The 15,806-nt window shown below is 35.2% G+C and overlaps 1 long non-coding RNA gene across 1 annotated transcript; it reads right to left on the bottom strand.

Annotated features, from left to right (window-relative positions):
• Positions 1-2,070: 2,070 nt before the first annotated feature.
• Positions 2,071-2,880, bottom strand: LOC109121136 (uncharacterized). The gene is made up of 2 exons (XR_002028527.3): positions 2,486-2,880; positions 2,071-2,338 (listed from the first exon to the last, which is right to left on the bottom strand). It is a non-coding gene; the product is annotated as an uncharacterized lncRNA (long non-coding RNA).
• Between the last annotated feature and the right edge of the window lie 12,926 nt (positions 2,881-15,806).

The following is a 15,806-nucleotide window of genomic DNA, read 5'->3' on the forward strand; positions in this document are numbered from 1 at the left end:
AGTAGTAGAAGATGTCCAGAAAATTTATTTTTTGAATGAGAGAAAATCCCTCAATTTATAGATACCAAAGGGTAGTGCGAAAATCATATTGCGTCTTAAGGTCACAAACCTTTGAAAAATCACAATATCTCATACTGGTCATTACCTTTCATAAAAGTTACAACTTTTCATAAAAGTCGCATCCTTTCATAAAAGTCGCATCCTTTCATAAAAGTCGCAACTCTTCATTTTCGATTCACACCTTTTAACCCACATATTTTATGCTTTCAACGGGTGCAATATAATGGAAACTCATAATAGATATTATTTTGATAAATTGATTTAAATAATGAATTATTTCTATCAATTTTTTATTTATTGTAAAGTAAAGTATGTTAATCCCATGGATAACTTTGATATAATTTAGGTTTAGTGTACTAAATAATTTAAGTAATGATAATTATACTATTGGTGTATCTATAAGTCATGTAAATCACTTAAAATATAATTACATGTGATTTTATGTAGCTTATAACAATTGAAATGAGTCGGTTATAATAAATTAAACTAAGTTTGACCTTGCAAAATACATCAATCTAATTAGTGGGATTGCAAATGTTACGGAGAATCTAAGATTGCGTACGTAGACAACATAGAAAATCATTTCTTCTGTATGAAACAATATTTCACTTAGACAATGTTTATCTTATTTGCCTGAACCAAAGTATCTACTAAAGTTTCTATATATTCCTTGTGTGTTACCATTAACCAATATAGATCATCAGTTTTATCATTACATTTTCTTAACTCCATGGTTTGCATGGAAACCCCAAAATAATCAAATACATTTCCCAATTGCACATCCAAAGTGTCTTTTATCGCTCTTTTTTTTAGTTTCACATGTTTATGTTTATCATCCAAAACCTAATTAGTCCCATTAATATTATAAAAAATCTCATCTTCCTATTCATTGATTATCGATTGTACACCATCATTGTTATCCTGATTTGTCGCGAACATTTTGAGTTCCCTAGTAAAAAGCACACTTTCTCTCGTCCTATTATTTTATGCTTGCAATGGTTGCAATATAATTGTAACTCATAATGCATATTCTTTTAATGAATTTATTTAAATAGTGAATTCTTTCTATCAAATTTTTATTTGTTTTAAAGTAAAGTATGTGAATCCAATATATAACTTTTATATGATTTATGTTTGGTGTATTAAATAATTTATCTAATGAATATTGTACTATATTTTGTGTATCTATGAGACATGCAAATGACATAAAATGCAATTACATATGATTCTATATAGGTTATTATAAATGAAATTAATTGGTTATTATAATTTAAACCAAGTTTGAATTTGGAAAATACATCAATTTAATTAGTGGGATAGCAAATGCTACGGAGGATGTGAAATTGCTTAACCAACATAGAAAAAATCATTTCTTTTGTATGAAACAATATCTCAATTACATATCCCTCGTGAGATTAATGAAGTATGACCATCTATTATTGGTTTTCTCTAGCAAAATTTATCAAGAAGTATATCCAAGATTTCTTCTACTAGTTTTTATATCGTAGATCTGTCTGTTGCTAATAGACTGATAAGGGTATTGTTTTGGTAGGTAAATCTTTCTTCTATAAATTTCATTAATATCTGAGCTAATACGTTTTTCTATCATCCACATAATTGATTATTGTCAATTCATGAGGCATAACCGATGATAAACGCAAACTTATCCAGTTTTGCTCTTTACTTATTCAAGTCAAATGTTTATCAAAGGCCTAAGTCATCTACAGCCCCTTAAAGTTGTCCACATAATTCACTTAGATACCTCAACTAGGCCTAATACCGATTAAACACCTCTACTAACTCGAATTTGATTCATTTAGACACTTTTGCTGAAGTGGCACAGAAAGTGTAATTCACATCTTGGTGAACGCGTGAAGTTCATATTTTAATATTTTTCCTTTTCCTTTTTAATCTTTCCCTTTAATTTTCTCATTATTTTTTTAACAGTAACAATTTTTTTATCTTCTTCTCTTTCACCATCTGAGACCACTTTGCTTTACAAATCCATGGTCAGTTTTTATTTTATATTTACTTTTACAAATTTCATGTTTTCTTTTTCTTTTTTTAATATTCTAATAATTGTCAACTTCCGAATGGAGAATGCCATTCACAATCTTTTATCAAAAAAATGAAGATGCCTTATTTATAAAAAAAATGGAAATCATCTACAGCTTCTTTGTCGGAAAAAATGAAGATCATTAATAAAATATCTTCTCACTCCCTCTTCACCTCTCCCGCCACAAACCACCTTGATCTACGCCCCTTCTTCCTCCCAAATCTAAGTAGAAACATAAAAACAAAAAAAAAATACAAATTTAAAATCAAAATAAACAAAGGAAGAATGAGAATCTTTTAAGAAAACACCATCAATTCAAATGAAAATGAGCAAGAAGACATAAAAGATATTAAAATGATAAGTTTATACCTAATATATGTTAAATATCTATTTGTTCTAAATGGAGAATTAACAATGGTGGAAGGTGGAAGGTGGAGCTGTTATAGAAAGAAAAGAAAGGGAAAGATTTGTATGGGGTGGAGTGCGGGGTGGGTGAAGGGGGGTTGTATAATTTCTTTCTTTTCTTTATTTTTTTTAAAGAAAAATTTAAAGTCTTTTCTTAAAGATTTTGACTTATTAATATTTAAAATTTATTTTGATAATTTTTTTCAATTAAAATGCCACGTGTTTTTATTTGGTTTGCTATTTTGTCACATCATGTGCATGTGTATTACACGCACTTTCTCTTTTGATTGAGTGTCAGAAAAATGTTCAATAGGTATTTATTTGTTAAGGTTAGAGTGTCTAATAGAAAACAATGTTTGTTAAAGTGCCTAATGAATTATACAAACAACTTTAAGGGGCCACACATGACTTAAGCCTTTATCAAATTTCATGCATCTACACACAAGTTATTTCTTATTCAAATTTTTCAATGTTTCAATTTATTTTGTGTGTGCCCTTCGTCACTCAACTATTTCCATTCTACCAACAAATTTTCATTCACAAGTAATAGTTGAAGTAATTATTAATACATTGAATTGACATGAGCATTGTTATGGGAAATTGATATATAATTTATATAACAGGAAGGATGTTTCAGTACTACTTAATTGTATTTATAAAAGAGACCATGAAGGAATAATTGTGCAAAATATTTGTTGATCTTGAAGTTTTTTATTGATATTTGTATATATTATACGCATCTTACTACTAGATTGAAAAGTTTTTATTACATATATGATAAAATGGAGGAGTAACATACTTTTCTAAGAAGGCTTAAGTCATTTGTGCCCCCCATGATTTTCAAAATAATTCACTTAGATACCTTAACTATGACTAGTACCTATTATACACTCTAATATTAATAAATATCTACTTTTTGAACAAAAAATATAACAAAGCTTTTAAAATAATTCACACATAATGTCTTGGAAAGCAACGATAAAGACTTCAACATGTGGCTAATGGGCCCAACCTAATGAATTTTCAATTTTTTTTTTGAAAATTTCAACCTTTAATAATTCAAAAAAATAATTACCAAAAAGAAGTAAAAAAAGAAAATCCCTCCCCCACCCCCACGAACCCACCCACTTTTTTTTTCTTCTTCTTTGCTAACGCGCCCACGCTGACACCTGGGACGACAAAAAAAAGTAAGTTAAAAGAAAATATCTCACCACCAATCTAATTGTTTGCCCTTTCTTATATTTTCTTGATTCGTTATCAGCCATCATTTCTATTCTTATGAAGAGATTACTTTTTATTACTTTTTGTTTTTCTTCTTATAATAAACTATGAGTTACGGAAATTAAGTCAGATGTAAATAATGAAATAAATTGTGTAGCTTGATAGATTAATAAAGTGATTATTGAGATTTTTTGTAATGAAATTGAAGTTGATACATTATTTCAAAATCAATGAACAAGAGAAATACTAAGGATTTAAATGAATTTTATCAAATTTTTTGACATTATTTTATAACTTTAATTGTTGGTGATGTTTGTTGATTGAAGTGACCAGAAATAGAGATGAACAGAGGTTTGCTTTATAATTTTAATGGCTTATACAAGTTTATTAGTAATAGAATAAATATTTTAAAAATCCGAACATGTTCACACGCTCCTATGCAGTGAAATGCACTTATTTTGCTAAATCTTCATTTTGTGCTTAATAGGCTCACATTATAAATAATTTAGGTTTTCAATAGGTACTAGCCCTAGTTGAAGTGTATAAGTGAAATATGCAGATAACTTTAGGGATCCGTAGATGTCTTAAACCTTCTAATAAATAGTAAAAAGGAAAATAATAAAATTTGGATATTACTAGTTTCTTTTAGATATAGTTATTTTATCATTCAATCTCCTCACAAAAAACATCATATGATTTAACAAAATAAGATCCTAGTTAATTAACTTAAATTTAAATTTGTGTGAATTAGAATCCCAACAGACTTCAATCTTATCACCATAGGTCAATCCATGATTTTCGAATAAATCCGCACAAACCATTGAATAATGTTTACACAGATTCATCTTCATAACAAAACATCCTTCATAATTTTTATGGTTTCTGTCTTCAGTAACATCCAATAATTTAAAATGATGCATTTTACCTTTCCAACTGGTTGCACAATTTCCTTCATCAAATGTGAAAAAACATGTGCTAGAACGAATGCAAATTGTAACACTATTATTTGAGTGAATTTTTCATTATGAGTAATAGTATTCTTAATCTTTGGTAGTACTTGAAAAAGGTCAAAGTGGGTGGTTTTTTTTCATAATAGTAATTATAAAGAAATGTGTTTGATAAAAAATTTACAATGTTGAGGGAAAAAAGGTAGGACATTATAGGAATCTTTTGGCATTATATTTGGAAGGTTATGACACTATAATTATGGAATTAAATTTGGAAATTATATGACACTATAATTATGACATTAAGTTTGGAAGGTATTTTCTAATAAAGTTTGGTTTCACATATTAAAATTAGATTACTGTGATTAATTATATTTGATTATTTTTCTAGTCACTTTCCTTCTACAACTTGATTTGATGAATGTACATAAGTTATTTAAATGTAATTACAAGTTATTTTGTTTAATCACTTTATAATAAACAATAAACAATCATTATAATAAATCAAATTACATTTTTTATTAATTAGATTTTAAGGTATCACGTATACAAGTTGGAAATCTATTAAAGTGCTCTTAGTGTACCTTTATTAATAATAGGGAAAATCTTATAATATACCATCAAACTATTAAAAATGAATCATCTATTTCGTTAAGAGTTTGGAAAATTGATGTCATCGTTGTTAAAAATAATGATCATTTATATTATTAGTTTTAATAGTTATTTTGTAAAAACAGATTTGCCACATGACCTCTTTTTACTGGTCTTAAAAAAAAAATGGACCCATTTAAAAACTTACTCACACTCTATTTTATTCCCCAACTTGGACTGAAACTAACTCATAGAACATGGACAATATTCACCGGGTATAAATTAACTTTGGAAAAGGGAAATTTTTTGTAATGACCTAGACCGTCGTGATTGACACTAACAGTAACTTCTTGGTCGGAGAACCGTTACTACCATCAAACAAAAGCAAGAATTCTAAAACTAAGAAATTTATGTTACGGAATCAAGTTAAATGACGAAAAACGAAGTACCTACTAAACAAAAGATCTAAAAACTAACATATGCGAAAGAAAAACCTAGAACCTGAAAGTTAATATATCAAAACTAGAAACGACAACTAAGTCTAACAAAGAATTATATTGAACTATTTAAAACAAAATCCTAAGTCCACAAAGGTTGGACATAGACAAGGAGAATTCCATGGCAACCTGAATGGAGTGACGCACCCTTGAACTCGAAGTGATCACTGATCTCGTAAGCGAGATCTGTCAACAGTCACATGAAAATTCCCTATACTAAAAAAAATAAGAACAAGTTTAGGATCAGTGCATAACCACAATGTATATGTAGGATCACACGTCTATCGCACTAGTGTAACATAAGAAGTCAAACAACATTATAATTATCATGCATATATATAAAAAAATTCAATATCATCATATGGAGTCAATAATACATTCACATGCTTAATCACATAGTTAGTCCTCTCACGAAATCCAAACCCAAACTATTAGCATGTCGGAAAATGGAAATTTGCTCAAAAGTTAGCATGCCAGCATGTGACAATCCGATAAAAAAGATAGCATGAAGAAACGTGGCAATCCGATCCAAATAACACATCACAATAATACCTCAAGATCACACATTTAAGTCATGATTCATTTCTACCTCTATGACCAATATTGCAACATACACACATATACAAGTACCGAATGACGAGAGAACAAGTATATATCACACAATCATATAATTACAACCATAACCTACATCGAAACAAGCTTGGAACCCCAAGAAAATTGATCCTTCCCTTTACGGATCTCTTGCACTTGTTTTTGGTCTATAATCAATCAACAATATACAACAATCAATAAATAAATCACTTCTTTCATGATATTCTAACAAATTGATGAACCCTAGGTCAAACGCAGGACCCCAACTAGCCAAAGTAGGTTTTTTTCCACTATGAATTCTATTAAGAAACCCTTTCCCATCAATTATCACCCATTATAAAATGTTCTACAATTAAAAAATTAAAATGGGGGTAAAAAGCTTACCTTTAACCTTAAGAATGTTGAAAAACGAGTTGAAATTACCCAAGGATCGTTTCTTAACTCTAAAATTCAAAAGTGTCAAATAAGTTCAAGTAGCGGCTTTATTTATGTAATTAGAACCCGTCATTCCGCTAAAGCGGTGCCCATCCTGCTCTAATGGTATCATTTTAGCGGATTTTTGTACTACTGAACTCTGTCTTGAAAAATCGCAAAAATCATATAAATCAATCTCCGCCTCATCCGCTACATTAGCACTGAACCCGCTGTAGCGGGACGAAGAGAGGCAGTGAGCTCCTAAGGGATTTTCATCCCTTTCACAACATACTCTTAACCCACTATGCACTAAAAATACCGTTAACACTACGATATATTCCTGGAGATCTATTTATTTAAATTCAATTTCATAAAGTCGTATGGGTTCCTTAATGATATATATAACCGATTATGTAATAAAATTCCTATTTAATCCACCCGATTACTATAAAATTTCCCTAAACCATGATGACTCTGATTTCCTTGGAATCTGGAAAAGGTTGGAAAAAACTTAATACTTCAAAAAAGTTTTTTGACCCCAATTTTTCCTCGTTGGCATTTCAATCGATACCAATTTACCCATCACTCATCCCCAACTGATCTACTCAAGAAGGTAGGCTAAAAGGTAATAAAGTGGTACGTTATTCAATGAATAATTGGCGATACTTGTCTCGCATGTCCTTTTTCAGTCTCCCAAGTACCTTTCTGAAGTGGACAATTTTTCCATTGAAACTTCACGGACTTTATCTCCTTGGTCGTCAGCTTACGAGCATCGCGATCAAGAATAGAAATTAGTTCCTCCTCATATTGGAGATCTTTGTCTAGCACTATTGAGTTCGACTTAATGATATCGTCACCGTTGCCATGATATCTCTTCAACATAGACACGTAAAATAAGAGATGTACACAGGAAAAGTTATGAGGTAGAGCAAATGTATACACCACATTCCTATATGTTCAAGAATCTCAAAAGAGCCCATATAGCGCGTACTCAACATACCCCTCTTACCAAATTTCATTACCCCATTCATGGGTGATACATTGAGAAGAATATTCTCGCCCATCTAAAATTCCATATCTCTTACCTTGTGATCTGAATACTTCTATTGTCTACTCTGCGCGACTAGAAATATACTTTGAATGCTTCTCACCTTATCTTGAGCATCTTTCACTAAGTCAACCCCCTAATGTTTCACATCTATGGACTCAAACCAAACTATGGCTGATCGAAATAATCTCCCATATAATGCCTCAAATGGTTCCATATCTTTGTTTGAGTGATAACTATTATTGTAAGAGAATTCACGTAGTGGTAAAAACATATTCCAATGCCCTCCAAAGTCAACCACACCAGCTCTCAACAGTCTTCCAACACTTGAATAATCCTCTCTGATTGTCCATCCGTCAGGGATTAATGGTTGTAGTAAAAATGAGTTGTGTGCACAATTTATCATGCAACTTGCTCTAAAACTTTGACGTGAAAAGGGTACCACGATCTGAGATGATGGGAAGGGGCACACCATGCAGCCTCACTATCTCCATTATATAAATCCTAGCAAATTTTTAACCACAACACAAATAGAATCAAACTTCCCTAAGGTCTTGGGGATCAAAAACACAAAATTCATAGCTATCATTTCCCACTTCCATTCCAAAATGATATTCATTGGAGTAAACTCACAGGTCGTTGATGCTCATATTTTACTTGTTGAAAATTTTAATACTTCGCCATGATCTCCATGACATCCCTCTTCATACCCGACCTCCAATAGACTTGCTTTGGATCTTTATACATCTTGGTTAGACTTGCATGAATAGAATAGCAATATCCATGAGCTTCTGCCAACAACCCTGAAATGAAATCCTCCACTTGTGGGACACCTATTCTACCTTTGTAGTTTAGTACACCATGCGCATCTAAAGTCGTTCCTTGAGATTTACCTATCACAAACTTTGATCTAAGCTCATCCAACTCTCCATCTTCAAATTTTTAGTCGTTTATTTCCTCCGTGAACATGGACTTAGCTTCAATTCTAGCTAACAACCCACTTCATTCGGAAATGCCCAAGCGCACAAACTTAGACTCTTAGGTATGAATTTCCTTAGCCAAAATATACTTGGTTTGACTCAAATAAGCTAAGATAGTTATACTAACTGCTTTCTAACTCAAAGTGTTTGCCACAACATTTGCCTTACTGAATGGTCACATCATAATCCTTAAGTAATGCAATCTATCTTTGCTTTCTTAAGGTCAAATCCTTTTAAGTGAATACATGTTGCAAACTACGATGATCACTAAATACCTCACATTTAACGCCATAAAGATAATGTAACCAGATATTAAGATCAAATACCACAACCACCAATCTAGATCAGCATGGGGTAATTTCTCTCGTGCACCTTTAATTGACACGAGGCATAAGCTATAACAGTATTATCCTTCCTCAACACAACACCCAAACCAGAATGTGAAGCATCACCATAAATAATGAAATCCTTACCTTCTACCGATAAAGCTAGGATAGGTGTGGTGGTCGAAAGAGTTATGTTTTAGGAAGCTCTCCTCAAAATTTTTAGTCTATTCAAACAGTCCTCCTTTTGGGTCTTATTGGTCATGTGAATAGAAGTAAAAGATAAATTCTAAAGAAAAGACGATAGTAACTAGAAAGTCCAACAAAACACCTAACTTTCATCACTAAACAAGGTCATACCTAATTCTGGACCGCTTCAACCTTTTGGGGATCTACCCTTGCTCCTTCTTTTAATACCATATGTCTCAAAAATGCAATCGAATACAAAATTCAAATTTGGGAAATTTTGCATATATCTTTTGCTTACCAAGAAAACCCAAAAACAATATGAAGATGGTCAGCATGCTATTCTTCATTTTTGTGAATACACAAAAATATTATCTATAAAAACGATCACGAAGGAATCAAGGAAAGGCTTGAACACCCTATTAACCAAGCTCATGAAAGCTGCAGGTGCATTGGTCAACCCTAATGAACAAACTAAAAAATCATAATGCTCATAACAAGTACTAAATGCCACCTTGGATATATCTTTAGAGTTATACTTCACTTGATGATACCCCGGATCTTAAACCAATCTTAGAGAAGCCTGATGCACCTTTCAATTGATTAAAAGATCATATATTCTAGGAAAGGGGTGCCAATTCCGAAAAGTAACCTTATTCAACTACTGGTAATCTATACACATCCTTATGCTACCTTTTTTTCATAACAAATATAACGAGAGCACTGCATGGGTAAGAAATAGGATGAATTAAACCTTTATTAAGGAGCTCTTAGATTTGAGCCTTAAGCTCTCTCAATTTTCTGGAGCCATGGGAGATGGACGAATTGAAATGGGTACATACCATGCTGTAAGTCAATACAAAGTTTATGCCTCTATCCGGAGGCATGCCCGATAAATTATTTGGGAATACTTCATTAAACTCAGACACCAAATAAATAAACCCTATGGATGGGCCTTTAATATCAAAATCCCTAACATAAACCAAATAAGCTAAACAACTTTGCTTTACAAGTTTACTAGCCTGAATGGATGATATAATCTTAACTTGCTTAAGCTTGTACACCCCTTCTCACTCTAATTTTCCCTTCTTAGAATTCCTAAATTCACATATATAGTATTACACTTAAGCACAACATAATCAAAAGACAACAAAGTCATGCCTATAATAATATCAAAATCAGCCATGTCAAAAATCACCAAACCACCCCCCATGTTTGAAATCCTATAAACAAGATAGTGCAAGCATGATAGACATTGGTGAGTAAGGATGACTCTCCAACCGAGGTAGAAACATGTATAGGGTCATTAAGACATCACATAATATCTCAAAATAAGAGACAAAATTAATAGACATATAGGAGTAGGTAGAACCCATATTAAACAACATATTAGCCATTCGGTCACAAAAAAGAATAGTACTTGTGATCACTGCATCAAATGCCTCTGCCTCATTTTTGCACGAAAAGGCATAACATTGTGCACTATCATCCACACAAGTCACTTCCCTGTCTGGTTGCGCATTACTTCTACCTCCGTTACCATTTCCTCTACATCCGTGGATTTGCTAATTTCCTTGTCACCCAACTTGTGGACGTCCTCTACCATCATTAACATTCCATGTCGGCACAATTGCTCGAGAAGCCTTATGTCCAAACTCAAACAATTGCGCTTGTGGGAAGTCTTTCACTATCTCTCTAAGTTCCACACAATTAAAGCAAGTGCGGATGCCAAATGGTGTGATGCCTGCCACATGAACAAGACTTTGACTAGCTTGAAAAATATGAGATAGAGCCCCTGAATAGTACCTATAGTGGTGGCCACGGCATACTGAATTGGCTTGGCCGTGAGAGAAGGTCGTCCGAATCCTCTAGATTGGGAGCTGTTAAAATTTCCTTAATTATTGTCCCTCTTAGCCATCACCTTAACTTGACCTTCTCGCTTAACCCCCTCCACTTTCTTAACATAATCACTCACCTGATTGAAAGTCTTTCTTGCATAAATAATGTGGAAAGATAACACTTGTACCTCAAAATCCAAACCTTTAACAAATAAATGGATCCTCTCCTTTACAAAGTGTGTAGCATATCTACACAAGGCATGGAACTTGGACTCATAAGAAGCCACAGACATACTATGTTGCTTTAAGGCCATGCACTCATCCTTTTGGTGATCTTCCAATGTCCTGGGCACATCTTTTCTAAAAAAATTGTAATGACCTGTTTAGTCGTTTTGAGCAGCAGATTTTATTTCTGGAAAAACTGGCTGAGATGACAGATCCCACGACGGACCGTCATAGGCACGACGGACTGTCGAGGGGGTCTCGTTCCAGAACACTTAGAATTCTGAAATTTGGGTACTGAAATCGACTCTCTGAACTTCGTGACGAAAGTTCAGAACGGACCGTCACAGGCATGATGGGCCGTCACAGGGTCTTAAATAAAAAGTGAGTCTCTGAACTCTGTGACGACTCAGCAGGACGGCACGTCGCAGGCACGACGACCCATCACAGGCTACGTAATCCCAGGCTGGGTCGAATTTCTGTTAAATGTTTTATGGGGCGTTTTGGACTATTCCTGATTATAATTATAAAGTTAGTGTTTGAATGGTAATAATCCAATTTCTTGAGGGTTAAAGAAGATAACCATAAATTAATTAATGGGTTAATTCATCATCTTTTATACTTAATTATATGCTAATTAGGGTAAAAGAAAGAGGGTTTGAATAAGAAAAATAGAAAGAACAAGGAGAGGGAAAGAGAAACGATCGGGAGAGATACGAACGAAAAGGAAACACAAGCTTTGGGGAATTTGCTTGCTTGATCACGAATCTTCGGTGGAGGTAGGTTATGGTTTTTATTCTATTCACAGTAAACTCTTAATAGCGAATGATATGTATTGGGTAGTGTCGTAAACCCTTCTATATGCTTAATTGTATGCTTGCATGAATGTGATTATATAATTGTGATAAAATAGGCATGATGAAGCTATTGAATCCTAAATCTTGAAAAGCCCTAATCTACTTTGTTAATGATGATGCCTTGGTATGAAGGAAGGCTTGATGAACGAAAGTAGTTAGATTAGGGGATGGGGTACCACGTTCCGGTACTAGGATAGTATATGAGGATCGGAGTGTCACGTTCCGACACAAGGATAGTATATGGATCGGGTGCCACGTTCCGGTACCAGGATAGTATATGAGGATTGGAGTGTCACGTTCCGACATCAGGATAGTATATGGATAAGGTGCCACGTTCTGGTACCAGGATAGTATATGAGGATCGGAGTGTCACGTTCCGACACCAGGTTAGAATATAGATCGGATGTCACGTTCCGGCACCAGGATTTAGTAAAGAGAATGAATCTTGAAATATGTTAATATACTTAATTTAATGAACCTAATTCCCAAATGAGTATTATGGGGAGGCGTGAGTCCTCATTGATGTGCTTGGTGTTGTGACCAAGGGTTATGGTAATTGTAAATGCCGCATGTTGAGAAATGTAGTTGATTTTATGATATTATCTGATATATACTGTTTTCTATTTTGAGTTGGCCGATGATATCTACTCAGTACCTGTTTTTCTGTACTGACCCCTACTTGTATGTTTCTTTCTTTGTTATTTGTGGAGTACAGCAAACGTACCGTCGTCTTCAACTCAACGCAACTCTAGCCAGTCTTCATTACACCGGATTTCAGGGTGAGCTAACGCTTCTAGCTTGGAATGGATCTTCTTCTTCATGTCTTGATGCCTTGAAGTTCCGGCATGGACTAGCTTTTCATTTATTCTAGCTTTCTAGATACTCTTAGAATTAGTGATTTGAGGATAGATGTTCAGTTTGATGATGACTTCCAGATTTTGGGGATAATGATAAGTTTGAGTTTTAGAAGTTGATTATTGATTTTGTTAATGAGTTTTAAGTCTTCTGCATTGTTTTTCTATTTATTATGTTTGAAATGTTGGGGTTTAGATTGGTTTGTTCGCTCATATAAGAGGATAAATGTGGGTAACAGTCGTGACCCGTTTTGGGTCGTGACAAACTTGGTATCAGAGCCATTAGGTTCGTTGGTCTCATCACAATAGAACGAGTCTAGTAGAGTCTTAAGGAACGGTAGGGGGATGCCTTTACTTTTCTTTGAGAGGCTATAAGACCTTAGGAAAATTCCATTCTTTCTTTCTTTCTTTCGTGCTATTACTTGGGTCCAATTGGTATCTAGGTGATACAAATTGGTATCTGACCATCTTTCTCTATTTTGCAGTTGGTTAGAACTAGAGCAACGAGTGCGCCAACACCAACACCGGCAAGACGAGAAGCGTCTGAGCCAACCAGTGGGGCTGTAGCTCTAAGAGGAGTAGTGGCAAGAGGCCGTGGAAGAGGTCGTGGAAGGACGTCTTCTAGAGAAATAGGACAAGCGCCCGTCCCATCTAATACTAGGGCGTTGACTCCTCCACCGACTGAGGAAGTGGTAAGAGAGGGTGAGGAAGGGGAGAATGAACAAGTACAGAATGAGGGATTGCCACCCCAACCTACCCCAGAGATGATTAATCAGGTTCTTGCTTATCTTAGCGGGTTATCTGATCAGGGCCAGACACCTCCAGTGTTTTCTGCACCAGCACCTCAGGTTCCGGAGGTACAACATGTAGCTACTGTGGCTCCCCGCATGGATGCCTCGTTGGAAATAGGCACGTTTGCTCATCTGACTACAGGGCCTATAATGACAAATGATCAGCATGAACTTTTGAGTATGTTCTTGAAATTGAAACCTCCAGTCTTGAAGGGTGCAGAATCTGAGGATGCCTATGATTTTCTGGTTGACTGTCATGAGCTACTACACAAGATGGGTATAGTAGAACGGTTTGGTGTTGAGTTTGTGACTTATCAGTTTCAAGGGAACGCCAAAATGTGGTGGCGGTCACATGTTGAGTGTCAACCAACAGAGGCACCACCTATGACTTGGGCATCATTCTGTAGCTTGTTAATGGAGAAGGATATTCCCCGGACTTTGAGGGAAAGGAAAAGAGATGAGTTCTTGAGCCTAGAGCAAGGTAGGATGTCAGTTACTGCATATGAGGCTAAGTTTCGTGCATTATCCAGGTATGCCACCCAACTTTGTTTCAGTACACAAGAGCGGATTCGTCGTTTTGTGAAGGGGTTGAGGTCAGAATTGCGCATTTCAGCCTTACAGGTAGCGGCTACGGCAAAATCCTTTCAAGAAGTTGTAGACTTCGTGATAGAGGTGGAAGGAGTGAAGCCAGATGACTTCACCATGGCATCAACGTCAAAAAGGTTTCAAAAGGGAGGTGAATTTAATGGTTCTTACTCTAGAAGACAAGGTTCAGGAGGTTACTCAGTCCGACCAATTCAGTCTTCACTACATACTGTAGTTGGGGGTCCACCTCAGACCGGTCAACACTTCCCTAAGAGACCTATGCTTGAAATCAGAGAATGTTATGGATGTGGGGAGACTGGAGACATTAAGAGGTATTGTCCAAAACAGAGTTACAGACTTCAAATAGTTAGAGGTAGAAGTGGTCATGGAAGAGGCCGTCATTCTAGAGGGCGTGGTGGCCAAGGTAATGGTGGTCATCAAAACGGCCGGGTTGACGGACAAATGGGAACTACTGCAGTGCAACCTGGTAGAGGCAACGGACAGACAAGTGATAGGGCCCATTGTTACGCTTTCCCCGGGCGGTCAGAAGCGGAGACATCAGATGCTGTTATCACAGGTATCCTTTTGGTTTGTGATTGTATGGCTTCTGTATTATTTGACCCTGGCTCTACATTTTCATATGTATCTTCCTCGTTTGCTAATGGTCTTAATTTACATTTTGAATTGCTTGACATGCCTATTCGTGTTTCTACTCAGGTGGGTGAGTCTGTGATAGTTGAAAAGGTGTATAGGTCTTGTCTTGTGACTTTTGTGGGGAGCAATACTTATGTAGACTTGGTTATCTTAGAAATTGTTGACTTTGATGTAATTCTGGGTATGACTTGGCTTTCCCCAAATTTTGCAATCTTGGATTATAATGCTAAAACTATGACGTTAGCCAAGCCTGGGACAGATCCGTTAGTGTGGGAGGGTGACTACACTTCCAATCTTGTTCGTATCATCTGCTTTCTTCATGCTAAGATAATGGTTAGTAAAGGGTGTTTAGCTTTTTGGGCACACCTCAGGGATCACACTACCCAGGTACCTTCAATTGAGTCGGTTTCGGTAGTCCGTGAGTTTCTAGATGTGTTCCCTGCGGATCTTCCTGGTATGCCACCAGATAGGGATATTGACTTCTGCATTGATCTTGAACCGGGTACTCGCCCCATATCTATACCCCTTTATAGAATGGCTCCCGCGGAGTTAAGAGAGTTAAAGGCCCAACTGCAAGAGTTGTTGAGCAAAGGCTTCATTAGACCAAGTGCATCCCCTTGGGGTGCTCCGGTTTTGTTTGTGAAGAAGAAGGATGGAAGTTTTAGGATGTGCATAGATTACAGACA

This window comes from Solanum lycopersicum, chromosome 9 (genome assembly GCF_036512215.1).
Source record: "Solanum lycopersicum chromosome 9, SLM_r2.1".
NCBI lineage: Eukaryota > Viridiplantae > Streptophyta > Magnoliopsida > Solanales > Solanaceae > Solanum > Solanum lycopersicum.